This window comes from Protopterus annectens, chromosome 13.part0, assembly GCF_019279795.1.
Source record: "Protopterus annectens isolate FY-2018-M chromosome 13.part0, PAN1.0, whole genome shotgun sequence".
NCBI lineage: Eukaryota > Metazoa > Chordata > Ceratodontiformes > Protopteridae > Protopterus > Protopterus annectens.
In genome coordinates, this window is record NC_056747.1 from 1148655007 (window position 1) to 1148673667 (window position 18661).

Consider the following 18661-nt stretch of genomic DNA (forward strand, 5'->3'; position numbering starts at 1 on the left):
GCCGACGCCATTACATCAGTCTTTCTTGCCAAGGAGGAGCCCGAAGCAGAAGCTGTTTGCAAGTGCTGGTCAGCTGCTCCTGAAATTTTCATTTTCGAGTTTATAATCCTGAAGTTTTCTAAAGCTAAGTACCCCATTGGGGATCCTTTTTTCTTGCTCTAACCAATGTCAGAAAAAGTTAACAGTTGTCTTGCCTGTGGAAAGCAAATACCTGACAGAGATTTTCATTCTTACTGCATCACCTGTTTAGGCCCAGACTACAACTTCTCTCGCTGTCGGTTTTGTGCCTTGTTTAACGCTCGAATCATTCGACGTCAGGCTATCTTTGTTGCTAAATTCTTTCACTCTCATTCTTCGTATTCCAAAATGGCTTCAATAGGCCATCTGACTACCAATCTACCGAAAAAATGAAAAGATAAAGATGGAGACAGACCGCATAGGTCTAAAACTGCCGACGCTTCCATTAAGCTAGTCACCAGTCCGCCGGTACTCAGTGAGGTACCTTTGCAGCCCCTAATGCCCACTTCTATGGGTTCGCAGGCCTCTGCTGAGACCCATTCGGAGTCCAGTATGCCGCGAGATGCTTCTTCGACTATGGAACCTGCGGATGTCTCTACCTTGGATGGGTACGGAGCTGCTGTGCAGGCACCGACTTCTGTGGGTGTATTCCATCCTACCGATGTTCGAATCAAACAAATGACTTCTTTCTTAGCCAAAACTACAAAGTTTCTTAGGCCCAGAGTACGCACTACGCCTAGAAAACCGACAACCAAAGCACATGATCAAGCTCCCATGCCACAAAAACAAATGCTTAGAATGGCTGAAGACCTTATTACCCTAATTAGAGGAAGCCAGCCTTCCCCTGCTAAGAGACAAAGAATTGAGTTTCCTTCTGACTCTACAGACCAGGAGTCCAATGACTCTGAACCATCTGATTATCAGGACTTGCTCTTATGAGCCTTTGAGGATTCAGATGCAGAGGAATCCATTCCCTCTGCCTCTCCTCCAGAGGATTTCTCTTTTGGTGAAACCTTGCATACCTTAAGAGTGCATTTCCACTAGGAATGCCAAGACTGTCCTCAGGCAAAAAAGAGACTCAGAGAATTTTTAGAGTTCCCTCAGCACAGGCCTCTAGCTATACCCCCTGTCCTGGATGTTGTAGATTATGTTTTTATGGAATCCAGTCTTACTCCAGACACCTTACCCCCGGCCCCTAGGAAACCTGACAGGTACTACAGAGTACCTGATTCCCACAAATTTCTTTTGAAAAATCTTATTGCTGACCCAGAGACCATTTCCCAGGGACCTAAAGGTATTAAGGCTACTACAGCCAAAAATCCTACCCCCTCGGACAGGGATTCTAGAGCTTTAGACAGATGGGGTAAGAAGGTATGTACCTCTGCCACTCTTGCCATCAGGGTATTGAATTGCCAGTTTCACATGTTAAAGTACCAGCAACATATTATGGAACTAATTAAGCAAAAAATGGTATCATTTCCAGATTGTGCAGAAAGTAAAGATTTTCAAGAGCTAATGCATTCTGCAAACCAAGTTAGTAAGCATACTTGCAGTGTGGCTTTGATGCCCTAGAAGCATCTTGCAGGGCTGCAGTCACTGGTTCTTATTTATTATTTATTTATTTTATTTTACATTTGTTAACCGGGCTAGTCTGGCTGGATACATGTCCATTTTCAGCAGAGGCCCAAGGAGAAAAGCTCCACTATCAGACTATAACACTACAGTTTAAAAAGTCACTAATTAACTAACAGTAAAATAATGACAAAAGGCAGAGTACAATCGCATATACAGTGTTCCTGGGCTAGTCTGACTAGATGACATGTCAAATTTCAGCCAAGGGCTGAGGAGAAAAGCTCCAGTATCATAAAATAAAATTTACAGTAAAAAAATCACTAGTCACTAGTCAAAACAACAAATCAAGCATTGGCAAAAAGCAAGATACAGTTAATATACAGTGTTAACTATGCAAGCAGGTAGTGTAACAGTTATTATGTAGTTAGAGAGAAAGAAAAAGCAGAAATAAAGTAAGCAGAAAGTGAAAAAAGTACAGTTTCTGTTTGGAATGAATATTATGGGCATAGTAAAGCTGAGGAGTAGCCAGTAGGAGAAGAGAGGGGGAAGAAAGGTAGTGATGAAAGGAAAAGGTAGAAGGATATAGGAAGTCAGATAAAGGAAGCAAGAGAAAGAAAGCAGATGGTCAGAGGGGAAGTCAAACAGAAATTTTGAACAAAAGAGTGAAGGTACAAAAGAGGGGATTGGGGAAGTCAGTCAGAATTTTGAACAAGAGAGTGAAGGTACAAAGGAGGGGACTAGAGAGGGTAACAAATTTGCTGAGCTCAGTCAGGATTGGAGCATGGGCATAGCCAGTGATTTAGTAAGTGATTTCTAATCTGTTTTTTGAAAAGGTGACATGAGCCTAGGGAGGTCAGTTCTGTGGGAAGTTTATTCCAATATGAACCGATAGTGTTTGCAAATAAGGAGTCACCTGATTTATTATGAGATTTCAGAGTAGTAACTAGAAGCTTGTTGGCTGATCTAAGTGTAGTGAGATTTTTATAAGGTGTGATGAGGTTATTCAGTATGGGTGTGTTGGAGGGGTAATGTAGAATTTTAAAGGTGATCGTTAGTTGCTGTAGGAGTATTAGGTTTGGAAGTTCTAGCCAGTTAAGGTTCTTTAAGTTAAGACAGTGATGAGTTTGGAATGAAGAGCCAGTGGCAAATTTGGCAATACTATGGTAGGCTATATTCAGTTTCTGAAGATTAGCTTTAGACATGTTGATAAAAGAAGGAGAGGCATACAGTAGTGTAGAAATGAGGTGAGTTTGGGCGAGAGACACTCGGGATGTGGCAGTAAGAAAGGGCTTAAGTCTGTAAAGGGCACCAATCTTTTTATTAACTGTCTTGATAGTTAAATCAATGTGATAGTCAAAATTTAGTTGATTGTCTATGGTGACGCCTAGTAGTTTTGTGGAATAGTCAGGTTTAATGATAGTGCCATTACAGGACACAATGGAAAAATTGATTGGGGTGGATTTAAGGGTTGGGGTGAAAAGTAGTAGTTTGGTTTTTTTGGGATTTAGGAGGAGACAGATATGTTGAAACCATTTTTCTGCTGCTGTGAAGACCAATTGGGTAGAGGAGTGGAGTTCTACTGGGGATGGAGCAGAGCAGATGAGAGTGGAATCATCAGCATACTGTATACAAGTGGATGTACTGTTTCTGTACTGGTTCTGTACTGAGAAGGCATGATTGGCTGAAGGAACAAACCTTGCCAGATCATGTCAAATCCAAATTACTAGACACTCCTTAAATAAGGACATTTTGTTTGGCACCAAAGCAGAAGTTCTGAAAAAGATGGAAGAAAAAGCTAAATCTATGAAAACTGTTAAAAAATTCTTACAACTGCAACCACCTAGATTCAGTAGGCATTATCCTTCAAAAAACTGGTCTTTTCCAGACCCTTCCAGGTCTTCCCATTCAAGTCCCAGGGAAAACAGACCACCCATACTACAGTCCCAGGGTATGCAGAAATCTAAACAATGGAATGCCTCGACCCCAAAACCAGAGAGTGGTAAACCGCCCCCCTATGGAAAAAGTTCACAATGACTTCACAACTCTCCTTCTCAGCCCTGCCCAACTGCTTGTGCCCGTAGGAGGAAAACTTACCCTTTATACACAAAACTGGATGTCCATTACTCAGGACCGATGGGTCCTCAACATTGTATCCCAGGGGTACAAATTCTATTTCCACTCACTGCCAACCCCAAGTGGGTTTCCAGACCTTCCTCCAAACCAGTGGGCAGAGGCTCAAAAATAAGTACTTTCCCTGCTCAATATCAGAGCTATTCAACCTGTTCCAGTAGACAAAGGGGTCAAGGTTTCTACTTTTCCTGGTGCCCAGAAAAGAGGGCTCTTGGCACCCAATATTGGATCTTTCAATTCTCAACACCTTCGTGGTGGTTCCAAAATTGAAGGTGCTTACCCTGCAACAGCTTCTCCCCATGCTAGCCAAGGATGCCTGGTTAGTCACTCTAGACTTAAAAGACACTTATCTGCACATCCTCATAAGGGAGTCATGCAGGAAATATCTACGATGTTCATCGTGCTATGCTGCTGCAGTCATCACACTTGGGTTATCCTGCCATCAGGCGGTCCCTGCAGTCGGCCTGAATTCCAAAGCCTTGGTCTGGCATCGGTTGTCATCGCTTCTTCCCTGACGTCAGTGCGGCAGGGGTATAAAAGAGGCAGCCGACGTCATTTTCTTCAGTCTTTCTTGCCGCGCGATGCCCGAAGCAGAAGCAGTTCGCAAGTGCCGGTCGGCCAGCTCCTGAGATTTTCGAACAGATTTTCAGCCGAAGTCTTCTATAAAGCTAAGTACCCCGTTGGGGAAACTTTTCTTGCCTCAGACCGATGTCAGACAAAGTTAATATTTGTATTTCTTGTGGGAAGCAAATACCTCATAAGGATTTCCATTCTTATTGTATTCCTTGCCTAGGCCCAGACCACGATGTTTCTGGTTGTCGGTTTTGCGCTAGGTTCAATAAACGCACTATTAAGTGTCGGGCTGATACCGCCCAACATTATTTTGGCAGAAAATTCAACTACATCATGTTGTCGGAACCTCTGACAACCGCTATTTTTAAAAAACGCAAGGACAACGACAGGCAGCCTAGACCTAGACCAGATACCGAGGTCTCGGTTAGGCCTTCCACCGGATCTTCGGTATTCAGTGAGGCGCCTAAGAAGCCCCTGACTACCGCAGACTTGAAAATGCGACTACCTCTCAGACAGAATCTACTGGGCCACTGGAGCCGGTTCCTCCTCAACTTGCGGACGCCAGCCCTGGCGGCGATCCGGAGACTATGGACAGGCCTTCGGTTTCAGAAGGCATCTTTAAACCGACTACTCTCTCCGTTAAGTCATATGCTAGGCATTCAAAGGTTAAGAAACCGGGTCCACAGACTCCCACACAGGCCCCTATGCCTAAAAAACAAATGCTCAAAATGGCGGAGGACCTGATTACCCTTATCAGACGTTCCCAACCCCCTCCTGACAAAAGGCCTAGACTGGAGGAAGATTTACCTCCTTCTGACCAGGAATCCATTTCCTCAGCAGACTCTGAGGAACAAGATGACCCCTTCCCTCTCTGTGAAAACTCAGATGCTGAGGAGTCTATTCCCTCTGTTTCCCCTCCTGAAGACTTCTCTTTTGGGAAAACACTGCACACCATGAGAGAGCATTTCCACTGGGAAGGACAAGATTACTCTGACTCCAAGAAAAGACTCTGTGAGTTTCTTCTTCTACCTTAGCATAGACCCCTAGCCATTCCTCCTGTTTTAGACATTCTGGATGATGTCTACACTGAATCCAGTCTAAATCCAGATTCCTTACCTCCAGCACCACCTAAACCAGACAGATACTATTGAGTCCCTGACTCTCACAAGTTTTTATATAAAAGCCCTGCTGCAGACCCAGAAACCATTTCCCAGGGTCCCAAAGGGGTTAAGGCCTCTACTGCTAAGAATCCGCTACCTGCGGAAAGAGATTCTAGGGCATTAGAAAGATGAGGGAAAAAAGTGTATACCTCTGCCACTTTGGCCATGAGGGCATTAAACTGCCAATTCCACATGATTAAATACCAGCAGTACTTGCTTACTCAGTTAAAACAGAATATGATCCCTCAAACAGATCAACTAGATTTCAAAGGGATGCAGGATTTGTTGCATGCAGCAGAACAAGTGGGAAAACATACCTTGCAGTGCGGTTTTGATTCTTTGGAGGCCTCATGTAGAGCAGCGGTCACAGGGTCTGTAATACGTAGACCATGCTTGGCTAAAAGAGCAGACCCTACCAGAACATGTCAAAGCAAAGTTACTGGATGTTCCACTGCAAAAGGATGCGTTATTTGGTGTCAAAGCAGAGGAAGTTTTAAAGAAAATGGAAGAAAAGGCAAAATCAATGCAAACAGTTAAAGATTTTTTACAGGTGCAACCTCCTTGCTTCAGTAGAAACTGGCCATCAAAAAACTGGTCCTTTTCTGCTTCAGACAGACCCCAAAGGGGCAGGTACAGATGCCCTAGGGGCAGAGGCCAGCCACAAGGTACCTTCAGGCCTAGACAATGGCAAACAACAACTCAAAGAGGGGGAGACGACAGATCTCATCCCTTCAGAAAACAAACTCAATGACTTTCCTCTTCGCCTGCCAAGCAAAATTGCCCAGGCAGCACCTCTAGGAGGAAAACTGGCTCTTTTTCCACAAAATTGGCACATCATAACAAAGGACAAATGGGTTCTGGATATTATTACCCGTGGCTACAGATTTCATTGTCACACTTTACCACGGATGAGAGGCATGCCAAATCTGCCAACAAACCAATGGGCAGAGGCACAAAAGCAAATTTCAGCTCTCATGAACATGAAAGCATTTCAAAAGGTACCTGCAAAAGAGCAAGGTCAAGGATTTTACTCAAGACTGTTTCTAGTACCAAGAAAGGACAAAGCCTGGAGGCCCATCTTAGACCTTTCAATTCTAAACATGTACCTGGACATTCCCAAATTCAAAATGCTCACACTACAGCAGCTTCTTCCCATGCTGGGCAAGGAGTCTTGGCTGGTAATGTTGGACCTTCAAGAGGCATACCTGCATGTCCCTATCAGACAAGATTGCAGAAGATACCTCAGATGTTTGGCAGGCACAACGCATTATCAATTCTCTGCATTGCCCTTTGGCTTATCTACTGCGCCCAGAGTATTCACGAAATGCCTGGCATCAGTAATTGCATACCGCAGACAACAAGGAATACAAATGTATCCATATCTGGACGACTGCCTGATCCAAGCGGACAGCAAAGACATCCTACTACAGCATCTGGCATTTGTAACAAAGTTGCTAAGTTGCCTAGGGTACACAGTAAACAAAAAGAAATCAAAACTAATACCCTCACAAGAAATAATTTTCCTGGGTGCCAGCTTGAATACAACGGCCCAGATGGCTTACCTCACGCCAGACAAGCAAAAACAACTGGCTCAGTACTTCAAAAAGATGGCAACTTCTACCCAGCTCACTGCAAGGAAATTCCTGCAGGCATTGGGTAACATGGCATCCTGCATTCAACTAATTGCATATGCAAGACTGCATATGTGAAAACTACAATGGTACCTAAAAAGTGTATGGTCCCAACATAGACACAGCCTCGAAGCAAGTATAACTCTCATTCCCTGCCTTCAGAAAGAGTTTCTATGGTGGGCTCAAGCATGCCAAGCAAACAAGGGCCTTCCTTTTGTCTCACCTCCAGCAAACCAAACCTTGACAACAGATTCATCAGACTACGCCTGGGGTGCACACATGGCAGGACAATGCATACAGGGCAAATGGTCTGCAAACCAAAGGCAACTACACATCAATCAAAAGGAGATGCTAGCTGTAAAAAAATGCACTAACAGCCTTCAAGGACCTCTTGCATCCAGGACAACTTCTAATAAGGACGGACAACACCACAGTTATGTGGTACATAAACAAACAAGGAGGAAACCAGTCCTACCCACTATGCAGACAGGCAATGGACTTGTGGAACACAGCATTAACTTACCAAGTACAACTGCAAGCACAATTCCTGCCAGGAAAGGAGAACAAATTGGCAGACGAATTAAGCAGAAATTTGACAGACCCTCACGAGTGGAGACTACACCTGCAAGTATTCTCAATGATAACTCATAGGTGGGGACCACCAGACATAGATCTGTTTGCCTCAACCAACAATTGCCAGCTACAAAAATTTTGCACAAGGACTTATCATCCCCTGGCCTGGAAAGTGGATGCCCTATCATTCAGTTGAACAGCATTGTCAGTCTACGCCTTCCCACCTCTGCCTCTACTGACCCAGGTATTACTGAAAGCCAGATCAGAGAGACCACAGATGATCCTCATTGCCCCGGACTGGCCGCGTCAACACTGGTACCCACTTCTACGAAACTTGACGCGCAGCCCCCCAAGGATCTTAAGGACCTTAAATCTAGCTGCATGGAAAATACCTTAAATTATCAAACTACACTTCTCTCAAAGGACGTCCAAAATGTCATTTTGGAGGCCAGGAGGCCCAGCACCAGAAAAACTTACTCAGACAAATGGAAAAGATTCTGTGTATGGAGCCAGGCCAGAAGCCTAAATCCTGGCATCCCAAATATTCCGCACATACTCCAATATCTGGCTGAGATGCTACACAAAGGTCTTTCCTTCTCATCCATAAAGATCCATGCTTCAGCCATTTCAGCTCGTTATGATACGGTTCCTCCCATTTTCTCTCATCCTTTGCTAAGACAGTTTCTCAGAGGGGCAAAAAATATAAGACCCCCCCCAGAAAACCACCAACTCCAACTTGGGATCTAAATTTTGTGCTGGAAAAATTAACACTTCCTCCTTTCGAACCAGCCTTTTCAGCAGAGCTTCAATATTTATCATGGAAAACAGTCTCAGAACTGCAGGCTCTTATGGCAGTGGAACCTTTCATCATTTTCCATCAGGACAGAGTATCTTTACGCACCAACCCTTCCTTCATGCCAAAGGTAGTATCCAGTGTGGCTCTCAATCAGACCATGCACTTGCCCACCTTTTATCCAAACCCACAGAATAAAGGAGAAAGACTCCTTCACTCTTTGGACATTCACAGACAGTTACGTTACTATTTGGACAGGACAAAGGCCTTCAGAAAATCTGACCAACTCCTTGTATCCTATGCACCAGGCTCAGAAGGAAAGGCTATTTCAAAACAGACCATCTCCAAATGGATAGCACATCGCATCCACTTTTGCTACTCACACCATGGGAAAGCAGTGCCTGTTAGTATTAGGTCTCACTCTACCAGGGCTACAGCAACCTCAGCAGCCTTCCTCCGAGGAGTCCCAACAAAGGACATTCTGGAGACAGCTACCTGGAGTTCAGTGCACACCTTCACCAAGCATTACCACCTTCCTCTGTACTCAAAAACCAGAGCTGGGTTTGCCACTGCAGTTCTGCAGGGCATCTTAGCTGCACCTAACCCAGTTTAGTTCATACCACCCAACCATAGCTTTGGGACTCTACCCAAGTGTGATGATTGCAGCAGCATAGCACGTTGAACATAGTACAGTTTTGTACCTACCATAAATGTAGATGTTCGAGTGGTTATGCTGCTGCAGTCCAGGTTACCCTCCCTCCATCCCCTCTACCTAACAAGGCTTTTCTTATACCTCCATGTACATCAACCTTTGGGATGCATGTCTATATGGTGTATTTGCTTACAACTAGTACTATTGTTTTTCACTAAGGTATGTTTTGCAAGCTTCTTATTTTGCCTTCTTAGTTTGGGGCACCTGACATCTGGGGCAAGAAAAACTGAAGAAAATGGCGTCGGCTGCCTCTTTTATACCCCTGCCGCACTGACGTCAGGGAAGAAGCGACGACAACGGACGCCGGACCAAGGCTTTGGAATTCAGGCCGACTGCAGGGACCGCCTGACAGCAGGATAACCCAAGTGTGATGACTGCAGCAGCATAACCACTCGAACATCTACATTTATGGTAGGTACAAAACTGTACTTTTCAGGGAAGCCTCTATGCATTATCAGTTCTTTGCGCTTCCCTTTGGCTTATCTACTGTGCCCAGAGTATTCACAAAGTGCCTGGCTCCAGCCATTGCATACTGCAGGCAGAGAAATATCCAAATTTTCCCATACTTGGATGACTACCTGATTCAGGCAGACAGTAAAGAATTGCTGCTTCAGCACCTGACATTTGTAAAAAGCTTCTCACTTCATTGGGGTACACCATCAACAAAAATAAATCACGACTGGTACCCAGTCAAAAGATTGTATTCCTGGGAGCAAGCTTGGTCACAACTTCCCAGATGGCATTTCTCACTCCATAAAAACAGGTCTATCTGACAAACTATTTTGCACAAATGGCCACCAGAACCCAGCTATCTGCAAGAAAAATACTCCAAGCCCTAGGGTTCATGGCCTCATGTATTCTACTAATTCCATATGCAAGACTGCATATGAGGAAACTTCAGTGGTACTTAAAAAGTCTTTGGTGCCAACAAGGGACTGCATTTCACTCAACCCCTCGCCATCCAAACCCTGACAACAGACTCAGACTACGCATGGGGGGCTCACATGGCAGGCAAATGCATTCAGGGCCATTGGAGTCCAGGGCAGATTCTCCTGCACATCAATCAGAAAGAGATACTAGCTGTACAGAATGCTCTGACAGCTTTCAGATACCTAATCCTTCCAGGACGATTGCTGATAAAAACAGACAACACCACAGTTATGTGGTACATAAACAAGCAGGGGAAACCCATTCTTACCCACTCTGCAGGTTAGCCATAGCCGTGTGGAACACAGCCATGAGCTACCAAGTGCATCTACAAGATCAATTCCTGCCAGGCAAACAAAATTCACTGGCAGACGACTTAAGCAGAAATGTCCTAGACCCACACGAGTGGAAATTGGAGCACAACACCTTCAACCTTCTGATCCAGAGGTGGGAGACACCGGAGGTGGACCTCTTTGCCTCCCCCCCAGAACCACCATTTAAGCAAATACTGCACCAGGATCCCTCACAGCAGGGCCTGGAAGGTGGACGCCCTATCCTTTCAATGGAAAAAACTTTTAGTCTATGCCTTTCCCCCTCTGCCCCTTCTCTTAAGAGTAGTACTCAAGATAAAACAAGACAGGCCAAGGGCAATTCTTATTGCACCAGACTGGCCACGTCAGCACTGGTACCCACTTCTACGCAGTCTGACAATGGTGCCACTCTGGCACCTACACCAGACTCCTACCCTGCTGTCCCAGCAGGAGGGACATATTTTGCATCCCCTGTTGTAAACCCTAAACCTTGCAGCATGGCGTATTCCTTGAATACCCCACCAGCAACCCTCAGCAAACAGGTGCTAGACGTCATTCTTGAAGCGGAAGGCCTAGTACTAGAAAATCCTATGCTGAAAAGTGGAAAAGATATTGTTCTTGGAATCAGTCTAAAGGAAAGGATACAGCAGTGCCCTCCTTACCTCTAATCCTGGATTACCTAGCAGAGCTACACCACAGAGTCTTATCCTTCTCCTCCATTAAAATTCATGCCTCTGCCATCTCAGCTCATTATAATACTGAGCCACCTCTTTTTTCTCACCCTGTCATCAAACAGTTCCTGCGAGGGGCTAATAATTTAAGGCCCCCTAGGAGAGCAACCACTCCTGCCCGAGACCTTAACTTTGTAGTGGAAAAGCTCACACTTCCACCCTTTGAACCTGCTACCTCAGCAGAGTTAAAATTCCTCTCGTGGAAAACAACCTTGCTTTTAGCCATAACTTCAGCCAGAAGAGTGTCTGAGTTACAGGCACTAATGGCTGTGGAACCCTTCAATAGTTTCCATGCTGACAGGGTTTCCCTCAGGACTAATCCATCCTTCATGCCTAAGGTGGTGTCCAGTGTGGCTCTAAACCAATCCATCCATTTACCAACCTTCTTCCCTAACCCTCAGAATAAAGGGAAAGGATCCTGCACTCCTTGAACATGCACAGACAGCTCAGGTTCTACATTGACAGGACTAAGCCTTTCAGAAAATCTGACCAGCTGCTAGTCAGCTTTGCTACAGGGGCAGAGGGTAAGGCCATTTCAAAACAAACCATTTCCAAATGGATAGCACACTGCATCCATTTCTGCTACAAGCACCATGGAAAGCCTACCCCACAGGGGATCAGAACACATTCCACTAGGGCTACTTCCACCTCTACTGCATTCCTCAGGGGTGTCCCTACCAGGGACATTTTGGAGGCTGCAACCTGGAGTTCTGTACACACCTTCACCAAACATTACCACTTACCTATCTTTTCCAAATCCAGGGCTGGATTTGCTACAGCAGTCTTGCAAGGCCTAACAGCCAGCCCTAACTCTTCTTAACTGCCTCCACCCATCCTCAGCTTTGGGAATCAACCCAAGTGTGATGACTGCAACAGTGAAACATGAAGAACATAGAACAGTTGTGTACACTTACCATAAATGTAGATGTTTGAGTGTATTCACTGTTGCAGTCCTGGTTTCCCTCCCTCCAGCCCCCTGGCTTTCTCTGTCTTTCTACCTCTCCTCTCTATGGCCATTCCTAATAGCATTGGTATTTATTTTTAATGGTGGTATTCCCCATCATATACTAACTCCCTTTTTGGGGGCTCCTGACATTTGGGGCAAGAAAAACTGATGTAATAGCATTGGCTGCCTTTTTATACCCCTGACGACCTGATGTCATGGAAGAAGCGACAGCATCCGACACAGAAATACTAAGACTCAGGTATTCGGGCCAACTGAGGGCTATCTGCAGGCAGATAACTCAAGTCTGATGACTGCAACAATGAATACACTCAAACATCTACATTTATGATGTGTACATAACTGTACTTTTCCATTTACAACACTGGATCTAGGAAGAAGCCATGCTGATAGAGGCCTGTTACACTGACTTCCTGAACGTTAACTTCCATGCAGATAAGCAGCAGAATGACCTCATGCATCAGAGATGCTACCAGTTCATCTTAATCCACTCCTGTGGGTGGATTACCACTGATGCCACAAAGGGAAAACTATCAAATATACTGTATGTAGGACTCTATGTAAATTATGCAATGATTTAATTGTTGAAATGTGATTGGTCCTTGGTTAACTGATGATGTGTGTATAAGATGGAAGTGAGCATGTGAGTTTTATTTCTGACGAAGTCTTAGGACAAATAGTGGATTAATACTTTTTTTACGCTAAAACATCTTGTGGTTTCTTAGAGCACTCATTTTACATCAGTGTTTTTTTTTTTTTTTGAGTTTATACTGCATGTAGGTTGCAGCTAGGTCATTGAGACCATGCCTTGTAGGAAGTTTGGTGGGTAATCTTAAAGAATTTAGAAGTAGAGCCAAAAACTGTGAAGTGGATAGTGAACTGAGATTTTAACAAAGCCTCTTGCTTGAGATGGCAGTGCTACTCAGTCGGCCCCTGTACAACCCATTCAAAGAAAACAGTATTAAGTAATACCATCCACACACCTGGTGTCAGGACAGGTGGTGTAGAGGTTTTACCCATGATTATGCATCAGCGACCAGGTTTTATTAATGAGACAGGGAGCTGGATATGTCTGGCAGGAAGTTGGAGGTGAATGGATAATACCAGGTTGCCCTCCACAGGAATAAGTATGCACATTTTTGAATGATTTAACAGTTAGGACCAAGGTTATAAAAGGATAGGGTGTTATACTTTTGGAGTAAGAACCCCATCAGATTATGCCACACAAGTGGGGCGCAGGCAGCTGCTGTGTAAAAGAATGAATATTTAGAATATTTAAGGTGATCGTCAACTGGAAGAGTTTGTTACTGATGTCAGTGTAGGATGCTGCTTCTGTGATATGCAGACCTGGAAACTGAGTGGTGCATATGTCAGTGTTAGCAATGGCTCATTTAGAGTTACGCATTCAGTTCTGAAGGTTACATTTTTATTATTACCGCTGATCCTGCACATGCAAATAACTCTCTTACCCGATTCTTCCAGAGTACAAGACTTCCCTTTAGTATCTTCAGAGAAGGAGTCTTCCCCTCCCCTGGCAGCAAACCAAGCCCAGCCTTGAAAACTCTAATTCTTTCTCAGTCCCTCTTCATGTCAGAGTGGGAAGGCCTCTTTGTCCAGCATATAATGTTGTTAAACTCTGGGCTTTCCGTGTTCTAGCTGTGCTGAGTCCTTGAGAGAGAAATTCCTCATGAATAATCCATCCTCTCTCAGTTGTGGTTCTTATTTTCTTTCCTTTCCATGTTAGGTGTACTGGTAGTGCTACTATGGCACTGTGTGTACATTTCCATACACACTACTTCCTAATGCACCTGCCCATAGCAAGTTACATTTCCAGACATCTACCAAAGATATTAACCTCTACTAAGAGGTGTCAGTATAGTTGGTTCTCCTCACCCTCCTCCTGAGGAAGAAGAGGAATATTCCACCTCTTCTGATCCCTACCCTTTTCTGACCCTACTAGCGTGTTGTTAGCATTTTCTATGAATGTATGCTTCTCATAGCATGAACAGGTGCCAATGAGACGGTTGCACAGTTTTTATCTGAGCATGAAAAAATAACTGCTTATGGAGGTGTTGCAAAGGCATCCTGAATGACGAAGGGTATAAAGGCACTGGGTTACAAGAGAGGCTGGAGGCACAGGACATGTTTAGTCTAGAAGAATGAAGAAGTAAAGCATTTGTAGGGAGAACTTGAAAAGAGCAAGTGGTAAGTGCTTAACCATGCTAGTCCAAAGAATAGATACATTGTTAAGCACTATTGAGTGAGAAGGCAGAAGCATGAGCTAGTGCCCCCCATCCTCCATCTGGGGAAACCATGTTTGGGCACAGAGTAATATGGAGGTATGTGAGAAAGGAGAAACAGCATTTCAGGACAGGACACTTAAATGACCCGGTGAGAGAAAAAAAATGAAATCAAAGAGCTGGGAGACACATGAGAAGAAATTATGTACAACACAAGGAAGGAAACATCACATTAATAGAAAGACAGAGGGTGAGGTAGAGAGGAGCAGATAGGATTTGGTGAGTGCCTTGGGGGAACAGGAGTTGTCCACATGGGCATGCATCATCTCAGTCCCAGGGGACTGCAAATCAGACAGTGGAAAAAGACATAAGATTTCTTGTGCCTTTAAAAATGTGATGAAATGGGGAAAAGAAAGCTTCACAAAAGTAAAACAGTGTGGCAAACTGAGGGAGGATGATAAAAAGAAAGTAGTAGAGGAAATAGTAAGAGTGCCACAGGAAGTTACAAGGTCAGAAGTCAGGGAAAAAGATAATAGATATAATCTGAATGGATAGAGAGGGGCAGGGGGTGGTAGTATAGAAAGGGATATAGTGATGGTGATGAGTAGTAAGAGCTTACTAATACCTGGGGTGAAGAGGGGTGAAAGAAGGGAAAGGGAAGAAGGAGAAGATGAGCAGAGGAAAGAGAGTAGGGATAAGGGAATCAGGGAAGTGCTCAGAAATGCCTGACACGTGTGCTGCCATGGGTGCAATAATGGAGTGTGAACTGGTTACGATAACTTAGATGTGGCCATTGATAAGAAGGAGTACATCATACTGATGCTGAGTTACAGTGCATTTAGGAATGACATGGTAGGCAAAGACCAAAGTGTAACACTTTGCACTACACAAAAATTTAGGAATATTGATAGAAATGATTAACTGAGGCAGGCAGAGACAAAGGAGGGAGAATACGGATGAGATTTCATAGTCAGTTTCCTGGGTAAAACAGTGTGAATGAGTTAAAGATGAGAGTTGGTGTACAGATACCCCATACAGTACATCAAATGCAAGTATAAAGGATGAATTACGAGTTTGAGGGGTGAGGTAAGGGAGTGCATGTTACAATGGGAGATATCAGCATGCTGGGTGAAGGGTGAGGTAAGGGGGTGCTTGTTACAATGGCAGATATCAGTATGCTGGGGAGGGATGAGGTAAGGGGAGCATGTTACAATGGGAGATAGTATGATGGGTGTGGGATGAGGTAAGGAAGTGCATGTTACAATGGGAGATATCAGGATGCTGGGTGAGGGGTGAGGTAAGGGGGTGCATGTTACAATGGGAGATATCAGTATCCTGGGTGAGGGTGAGGTAAGGAAGTGCATGTTACAATGGGATATATCAGGATGCTGGGTGAGGGGTGAGGTAAGGGGGTGCTTGTTACATTGGCAGATATCAGTATGCTGGGGAGGGGTGAGGTAAGGGGAGCATGTTACAATGGGAGATAGTATGATGGGTGAGGGGTGAGGTAAGGAAGTGCATGTTACAATGGGAGATATCAGGATGCTGGGTGAGGGGTGAGGTAAGGGGGTGCTTGTTACAATGGGAGATATCAGGATGCTGGGTGAGGGGTGAGGTAAGGAAGTGCATGTTACAATGGGAGATATCAGTATGCTGGGTGAGGGGTGAGGTAAGGGGGTGCTTGTTACAATGGCAGATATCAGTATGCTGGGGAGGGGTGAGGTAAGGGGAGCATGTTACAATGGGAGATATCAGTATCCTGAGTGAGGGGTGAGGTAAGGGGAGCATGTTACAATGGGAGATATCAGTATCCTGAGTGAGGGGTGAGGTAAGGAAGTGCATGTTACAATGGGAGATATCAGTATCCTGGGGAGGGGTGAGGTAAGGGGAGAATGTTACAATGGGAGATATCAGGGTGCTGGATGAGGGGTGAGGTAAGGAAGTGCATGTTACAATGGGAGATATCAGTATCCTGGGTGAGGGGTGAGGTAAGGAAGTGCATGTTACAATGGCAGATATCAGTATCCTGGGTGAGGTAAGGGGGAGCATGTTACAATGGAAGATGTCAGGATGCTGGGTTAGGGGTGAGGTAAGGAAGTGCATGTTACAATGGGAGGTATCAGTATCCTGGGTGAGGGGTGAGGTAAGGAAGTGCATGTTACAATGGAAGATATCAGGATGCTGGTGAGGAGTGAGGTAAAGGGGTGCTTGTTACAATGGGAGATAGGATGCTGGGTGAGGGGTGAGGTAAGGGGGTGCTTGTTACAATGGGAGATATCAGTATCCTGGGTGAGGGGTGAGGTAAGGAAGTGCATGTTACAATGGGAGATATCAGGATGCTGGGTGAGGGGTGAGGTAAAGGGGGTGCTTGTTACAATGGGAGATATCAGTATGCTAGGTGAGGGGTGAGGTAAGGGGGATTATGTTACAATGGCAGATATCAGTATGCTGGGTGAGGGGTGAGGTAAGGGAAGCATGTTACAATGGGAGATATCAGTATGCTGGGGAGGGGTGAGGTAAGGGGAGCATGTTACAATGGGAGATATCAGTATGCTGGGGAGGGGTGAGGTAAGGAGAGCATGTTACAATGGAAGATATCAGTATCCTGAGTGAGGGTGAGGTAAGGAAGTGCATGTTACAATGGGAGATATCAGTATCCTGGGGAGGGGTGAAGTAAGGGGAGAATGTTACAATGGGAGATATCAGGGTGCTGGATGAGGGGTGAGGTAAGGAAGTGCATGTTACAATGGCAGATATCAGTGTGCTGGGTGAGGGGTGAGTTAAGGAAGTGCATGTTACAATGGGAGATATCAGTATCCTGGGTGAGGGGTGAGGTAAGGGGGTGCTTGTTACAATGGGAGATATCAGGATGCTGGGTGAGGTAAGGAAGTGCATGTTACAATGGGAGATATCAGTATCCTGGATGAGGGGTGAGGTAAGGGGGTGCATGTTACAATGGGAGATATCAGGATGCTGGGTGAGGGGTGAGGTAAGGAAGTGCATGTTACAATGGGAGATATCAGTATCCTGGGTGAGGGGTGAGGTAAGGAAGTGCATGTTACAATGGGAGATATCAGGATGCTGGGTGAGGGGTGAGGTAAAGGGGGTGCTTGTTACAATGGCAGATATCAGTATTCTGGGGAGGGGGTGAGGTTAGCGTAGCATGTTGCAATGGGCGATATCAGTATCCTGGGTGAGGGGTGAGGTAAGGAAGTGCATGTTACAATGGGAGATATCAGTATGCTGGGTGATATAAGGGGGTGCATGTTACAATGGGATATGTCAGTATCCTGGGTGAGGGGTGAGGTAAGGGGAGCATGTTACAATGGGAGATATCAGTATGCTGGGTGAGGGGTGAGGTAAGGAAGTGCATGTTACAATGGGAGATATCAGTATGCTGGGTGAGGAGGGAGGTAAGGAAGTGCATGTTACAATGGGAGATATCAGGATGCTGGGTGAGGGGTGAGGTAAGGGGAGCATGTTACAATGGGAGATAGTATGATGGGTGAGGGGTGAGGTAAAGGGGATCATGTTACAATGGCAGATATCAGTATGCTGGGTGAGGGTTGAGGTAAGGTGGAGCATGTTACAATGGGAGATATCAGTATCCTGGGTGAGGGGTGAGGTAAGGAAGTGCATGTTACAATGGGAAATATCAGGATGCTGGGTGAGGGGTGAGGTAAAGGCGGTGCTTGTTACAATGGCAGATATCAGTATTCTGCGGAGGGGTGTGGCTAGGGGAGCATGTTGCAATGGGTGATATCAGTATCCTGGGTGAGGGGTGAGGTAAGGAAGTGCATGTTACAATGGGAGATATCAGGATGCTGGGTGAGGGGTGAGGTAGGGAGTGCATGTTACAATGGGATATATCAGTATCCTGGGTGAGGGGTGAGGTAAGGAAGTGCATATTATAATGGGAGATGTCAAGATGCAGGGTGAGGGGGTGAGGTAAGGGAGTGCATGTTACAATGGCAGATATCAGTATGCTGGGTGAGGGGTGAGGTAAGGAAGTGCATGTTACAATGGGAGATATCAGGATGCTGGGTGAGGGGTGAGGTAAGGGAGTGCATGTTACAATGGGAGATATCAGGGTGCTGGGTGAGCGGTGAGGTAAGGGAGTGCATGTTACAATGGGAGATATCAGTATCCTGGATGAGGGGTGAGGTAGGGAAGTGCATATTACAATGGGAGATGTCAGGATGCTGGGTGAGGGGTGAGGTAAGGGAGTGCATGTTACAATGGAAGATGTCAGGATGCTGGGTGAGGGGTGAGGTAAGGGAGTGCATGCTACAATGGGAAATATCAGTATCCTGGGTGAGGGGAGAG

General features: G+C 45.3%; 1 protein-coding gene across 2 annotated transcripts in view; it reads left to right on the top strand.

Annotated features, from left to right (window-relative positions):
• The window catches only part of ITGA3 (integrin subunit alpha 3), a 1049629-nt gene that overhangs the window by 780093 nt on the left and 250875 nt on the right, over nucleotides 1-18661 (top strand). The window lies entirely within an intron of this gene.